Source organism: Lactuca serriola, chromosome 2 (assembly GCF_051521515.1).
Source record: "Lactuca serriola cultivar US96UC23 chromosome 2, Lser_US96UC23_V15, whole genome shotgun sequence".
Lineage (NCBI taxonomy): Eukaryota > Viridiplantae > Streptophyta > Magnoliopsida > Asterales > Asteraceae > Lactuca > Lactuca serriola.
The window spans coordinates 63,559,866-63,567,240 of NC_136409.1; positions in this window are offsets into that span (position 1 = coordinate 63,559,866).

Here is a 7,375-nt window from a genome sequence, read left to right on the forward strand (position 1 = left end):
ATGGGACAACTTTTGTTTTTTATTTCAAGTATAAAGTTGATAATTTGAAACAATATGGAATGAATGATGGGTAATCAATATGGTGATAAATAAAAGATGTTTTGGTTATATTCATAAGTTCTGCGACCATATTGGATTCGATTATTCTTGTGTTTCACTTTACATGTTTTGACTTCCAGAAAAACTAAGTCGCTCTTCCTGAATGACTAAGTTATTCAAACCATTCACAGTCGGTCATATGTTGGAAGTAGATATGAATCAAGACTGTCATGGGTTGGCTTGTAGAGGTCTAAGATGTTGGACAAAGTGGTGCTACAACACTCATGAGTTCTCATAAGTTCTGAGTATTGGATTCAACCCACACTCACTGGTATCACTTCATAGAATTTATTTCGAGTCATCGTGAGACGGTAATATCATATAAGTCTTCAAACCTAGAGATATGACTTGTTGCCTATGAGTTGGTTATGCATTGATCGTACGAAAACGCATTAGTAACTCGATGCTATAAAACGTGCCTTTATGTATAATTCAATGAGTAGCAGAACAAGCATATGAGTCGAAGTTTATTTGTTCATTCTTGGATTAGAAGCGATATATGGGCCTCTCGATGATTTTGTGTTGACCCATGTACCGGGCCCGGTCAAAACTAAGTTGATCTGTTCACTTAAGTTCTATGTCAAACAAATCGGAAATCGGGAAACAAACTACTGGACAATAAGTAAGACATTATTCCATGTATTTGTCCGGCTGATATCTAAAATGGAGGATTATATGATCACTTATCTTAAATGGAATATCATCGTCGTCTTAGTTCTGTGAGACCTTGAAAGAGCTACGATTGCTGATCGGTTCTTGAAGTTATTCTTGCAGATATAGTTATTAGACTTATCCAAGTAGGAGACTATTGGATTACATGTCTAACTTCATAACTATTTTGGGATATACTTGACCCGATTAGCATGGTCCATTTGGGTTGCACGGCATCATGCATTTGGATAGACTAAAATGAGAGAAATAACATTTATGGTTTATTAATATATTATAAGTTCTAATATATGAATAGTTTTTTTTAATTAGTATTGGTCAAAAATTAATTTAGTATTAATTAAGTGATCAAAAAAGGAGACTAATTAAATATATGGGTTGATTGAGTAAATCACCCATACTTGTATAGTTGGCTAATGCTCCATGGGTTATCAAGTTGGGCTAAAAGCCATAGGATGCTCCATGGTGTCTTTGAACCCATGGATCATGGAAATGAAGAGCCATGTCAAATTAGGGTTTACATGGTGTAACCCTAATTATGACACACTATATAACCAATATGTTGTAGACCAAAATCGGCACTAGTGTAAGAAATAAGAGGGCACAGCCGATTCTAAGTGTGTGACATTTCTCTCAAGTTTATTCCAAGTGCATTTGGTGTTGTGTGATACATTTGAGGCATCTCACTTGGGGTGCTAAGCTCACACGGTTCTCAAGGAATCCAAAGTACTACAAGGTATGTTTTCTTAGGTGTTGTTTGTTTTTCTAAAAAAACCTCTTCAAACCACTTATTGCTGCGCGGCACAGCACACGCGCAACACTTTCCCTCTCGCAGCAGTTTGTTTTTTCGAAGACTTCAGACTATAAAACCTCTGCGCGTGTGTTGCGTGGCGCAGCACTTGACTTGCCTCTTCTAACCTCTTCAACTTTCATTTTTTCTAAGTGTTTTTTTAAGAATTTTTGTATAACTTTTTTTTTTAATTTTTTTTTTAAATTTTGATTTTCTTAAATTTTTATTTATGGATGTGACACAATTTATTTTTATAATTTCCACGATTTTTTTTAAACATGATTTTTTTAATTTTTTTACCCTTTTATTAATAATATTTTCAATTTCAGTTGCATCTTTTTTAACGTGTATAATTTTTTACGAACTTTGTAGACAATGTTTGCAATACTTTCTGAATTTTTTATTATTTTCTTTTTTAATGTTTTTTAAAATTAGTTTTTTTTCTAGAATAAAACTATTAGCTTCTTTTACATTTTTTTAAGTTTTTTTTTAAAAAAAAAAAGTTTTATATTTTTGTTTTTTAACTTGTTTTTTTTATTATTACTTCAATGTTTTAAAACAAGAATTATTAAATTTCGGTGTTGAGAACTATTTTCAGTTTATAAAATTAGTTTATTTAAATTTCAGTTTACTGCAGCAGTCTGCAGATGTTAAAAAACAAACATGCTTCTTATTATAGGCTGCGGCCGTTTGTTCCACCTCTTCTGCTACAGAGGATTGCAGAGGTGGTCCGCAGACTTCATGAATTTTCGCTTCGAAAAAACAAACAGCACCTTACTATCTTTTATGATTAAAAGTTCCCTTGTATACTAGATAGGTTAAGAACCTTGGAAAAATCAATTTTGCATGTATCATAGATAAAACATAGATCCAAGGTTTCTAGGGTTGCATGTACACCTTAGTAGCGTTAGAATGCTCAAAACCCAACAAAAACGTGATACTAATGTACTCTCCCATCTTTTCAAATTTGAGAAACTTTTATCTTTCTGCCTAATTTGATTCTTCTCATTCGTTCTGTCATACATCAAAACTTTTCCAATGTTTCAGAATTATACTTAAACTTGTAAGTACAACCATATTTACTAAACTTCTGTAAATCATGACGAATAGTCTTATCGATCTTTGTGGTGGACATGACTAGTGCACAAGAATGTGTATTCGATCCTTTAGTCCTTCACTTGACTCACATATACATGTGAACAAGGAATTAGTCTTAATTTTCCAAAGATGAAAATTCTCATTCATCATGCAATACAAGTTGCATGATTCCAAGTTTCGGTCCAATTGAAACTTGGGTGATGAGAATCTTTCTTAATTTGGTAAATTTAGACACTACCACAAATGAAAAAAAAATCAAATTCATAATTCCATTATTGCTAGAAACATACAAACGTCAATTTTTCATAAATGTCATTGCAAGGAGATATAAAATAAAACAAAACAAAATTTTATTTATTTATAAAGTGTGGAAAAACTTTTTCCTTACAAAGCAATTTTAAATGAAAACTATGCTAGTACATATTTCCTAGCAATCTATCATAACCCTAAGTAGTAGCTCAAGAATCTGATCTTCGAACCATGCGATTGAAATCCATCTTCGCGATCAGATTCAACATACTCTTCTTTTAAGCTTGCTTCCCTTTACTTGATCCCGCAAAACATCAAAATGCAACCTAGTCACATCATGTATTAAGAATCAACAATTAGGAACTTAACAGAGTTAGATAGTGGACTTACCTGAAGCAGTGTCAAAAAAAAAATTATTCCTTCTCTCAAATCCTTCAGGTAGTTAGGGCAGCTTCACAACCAATGCCCCTTGTCTTGGCAATAGAAACATATAGACTCTTTGCGAATGGTACACGGGACTATCACAGACCTAGCCTTTCCCTTTATCTTTTGGTCAACCGGGTTGACCAAGGTAGATCCCTTTTCCATAAGGAAGAGAAAGCTTTTCTGGACTTCCAATGTTTCCATTGTCAATGCCCATGGAAGTTTGAGAAATAGACCTTCCACCCAAATTTTCTTGACCATTACGTCAAATCATTATTGATTCAGCAGCAACAATCAAATAAGAAAGATCTAATAGGTTCATGTCGTGATCTGTCACATAGTAGTCTTTAATGAACTCACTTTATGACTCAGAAAGTGACTGAAGGACCCAGTCAATAGCCAATTTCCTTAGGACAACGACACCCAACATTCTCAACCTGTAAATGTGTGACTTCATCTCTAAGACATGAGTACACACAGGTCTTCCATCTTTATGTTTCATTGCAATTAGGGATTAAGTGATCTTGAACTTTTCAAGTCTTCGAGCTTGTGGGTCAGGGAGAATAATTGGAGGAGGTGGAGGAAGAGAAGTATGATTTCCATGATCCAATCACGGGACATCATCTTCATTAGGAAGTTTGTTCCAAAATATCTGGGAAGATTATAATTGTCTGAACCAGACATCTACATTGGGAGAAATCCAAGTTAGTATATTTAAGTCCTTAATATAACACCCAATATGAAATATTAAGGTTAGGACCCAACACAATATTTTATAACTTGGAAGAGGGATGTCGTAATCCAAGCTACAAAATATTTGAAGGTAGGTGAATGACAATTCACCAATTTCCACCATGAAAAACGAAATGGGTATTAGGTTTTAATTGGATTTGAAACACCTAGATATTTTGAGATTCATTGAACTTTTCAATGTCATGTTTAAATCTCGATTATGCCCTCTCAAGTTTGTGATTGGGATGCCAAGGATCACAAACAAGGTGTGAATAACCATGCAAATTAACTTGGTACCCTTAATCTTTATCACCTAATCGATGTGTCGTTTACCCACACGCGCTCCACTGATCTATGATAATCATTAAGTCACCCTTTGCCAACCTTGTTAAATCCAAGTTAGTGTGTCGGTTAACCACACACGCTCCACTAACGACTAAAGCAATGTGCAAAGTGTAATTTCATGGGTTAGCACCAAATTCACATTTTCCTAAAGTAACTAAGATTGGGAATTTATAAAACATTTAGTTACTTTATATTTATCATTATACTTATAATGAGAATTATAGTCCTTGTCCTACCCGTTCTGTAGCACCTGGTTCTTGGTACGTAAATCTTTTTATTTTTATCTAAGTGTTTTGCATTTTTGGCCTTGGACTCGGCGAGTTGATGGACCAACTCGCCGAGTAGAAGCGGGACGGGACGCGGGATTTAAGTGATGAACTCAGCGGGTCAGGTCCCAGACTCGACGAGTAGGCCCTGGCAGGACAAAAACCCTAATTTGAGGGTTTGCACCCTATTTAAACATCTCATTTAGTCACCCATCGTCCCATTTGCTCCCAGAAGACCCCCATAGCGAACCCCAATCGTGTGAGTGAAGATCTAAGGCCTTTTGAGTGATTTTGGTGCTTTTGTGATCTACAAAAGGAAGGGAAAGCTTGAAGAAACAAGAAGAGGCTAGAGGAATCCGAGTTTGAGCATCTTCCACAGTGCATTTGAGGTATAAAGCTTATACCTGGCTCATTATTGTTATAGATCTATTCTTGAAGGAAGTTAGGGCTTCTAAGAGACATTTTGGCTACCAACCATGATTGCAAGCATGGTTGAGGACTAGGGTTTCGGATCCAGGGTTCTTGATGGACCCTAGGGCAGAAACCAACTATTTTAGAACCCATGGAAAGCCTCATGCATGTTGGGAGTTCCTTTTGAGCCATTTGGGCTCATTCTTCCATGCATGCACGTAGAGTTTGTAACTTTACGTGCTAGATCGAACCTAGTGGCTTGGATCTATCTTTTGGTCAAAGGTTGTACATCAGAAATCGAGGATTTAGGGTGTGGACGTTACCGACTCGGCGAGTCCATTCTTGGGACTCGGCGAGTCCAAGGCTCTGTGTCCCATATTTGTTAAGGGTTAAAAGAACTCAGTTGGGTGTTAGAAGGGTTGTAGCAGGACAGAAGGAGTGACCCAACGCACTGGAGTTTTAGACCTGGAGTTCATGGGACTCGACGAGTGCTAGATTAGACTCGGGGAGTCCAAGACAAACTCTTTAAGATTGAAGAAGAAATCAACGAGTTGTTCATACAACTCAGCGAGTCGAGGACAGGACTTGTTCATCAGATGAAGGTGAACTCGACGAGTTATTGATACAACTCGGTGAGTCGGGTGAAGGTTCATTTGATGTTCATATCGAAGAGGAACTCGTCGAGTCGTTGCCAAACTCGACGAGTCGAGTCATGGTTAAGGGCGAGTAAAGGGTAGGGAATCGACGAGTTGACGGCCCAACTCGGCGAGTCGGGTCAACTTGAAGTTGACTTCGGCTTGGACTTGACTGGGGGTAAAATAGTCATTTTACCCTAAGAGTAGATGTCAGTTTCTGACTAAGTGTTTTGTGGGTATTGTAGCCGAAGGATTTCCAGAGCAGCAGCAGGCAGAGACTTCCCGTACGGATTATCAGCAGCAACTTGTTCGAGGTGAGTTACCTTCCAGTACCGGTGGGTCTACGGCCACAATGCCGGCCCACCAGTAGGAGTTGTATGTTAGATGATTGTCTTTGTGATATCATCTAGGTTTGCTACTACCTGATATGTTATATGCTGGCATGATATGTTATATGTGATAGTAGTAGAGTTCGGTTGGTAGGACCGAAGGGTAGGTCAGACACCCCAGATATGTCTGATAGTATGTGATGATATGTTTATATGCTGGCATGATATGTTATATGTGATAACGGTAGTACGAGGGGAATAGTCCCCGAGTTCGGTTGTTAGAACCGAAGGGGATGTCAGACACCCCAGATATGTATGATAGTATGTTTATGTTATGGTATATGTAATAGTAGCAGTAGGGGGTGGAATAGTCCCCGAGGGTCGGTTGTTAGGACCGACGGGTAGGTCAGCACCCCAGAATGGCTTGACACGAGTAGGCCGGCACCCCAGAATGCCCGCAAGGGTAGGTCGGCACCCCATAATGGCCATACCAGGTAGGTCGGGCACCCCAGAATTGCTCGGCAGTATGTATGATATATGATTGTATGGTATGTGGTACGATGGAGGAACTCACTAAGCTTCGTGCTTATAGTTTACAGTTTTGGTTTCAGGTACCTCTTCAGCGAAGGGGAAGGAGCCGGCACGGTAGTTGCACATCATACATACACCTCAGATTCTGCAATATGAGTTTTCCTTGGGATTGTACTCTGATATTATCACTATTTTATGATTTGGGTTTTCAGACATTATATACAGTTTTATGAGATGTTATGATTTGACAATGTTTTCGTACGGATGTTTTAATTAAAGTAATTTATAAAAATGAAATTTTTGGGCGTGAAAATTAGGTCGTTACACGTTCGGCTGACGACCCTGCACCAGTCAAGGAAGCGGTGGGTGAGAGTGGACACCCATTAAGCTGCCATTTTATAGGCAACAACCTTATACCCCCCCCCCTTATAGACCGACATCGTGAATAAGGCCTACTAACGGTTAGACTAACTTGATCTTATACATACATACATATATATATATATATATATATATATATATATATATATATATATATATAATTCACTTATAATACTATAAAGTATAAGGGTTGAAGTTTAACTTTTAAAACTCTAGGGTTTGGAATTAAAGTGTGTATGAGACTTTACAAATTCCAAAACTTGAGGGAAAGTTTTGAACAATTAAAAAAACTTTTCATTTCTATAACATATGAGTTTAATATAGGTTTTAAAAACTTTAATGAAGAGACTCTTGAACATCCATAACTTGAGGACAAGTTATGGAGTCCATATAACTATCTATGAGAAAAGACACTTC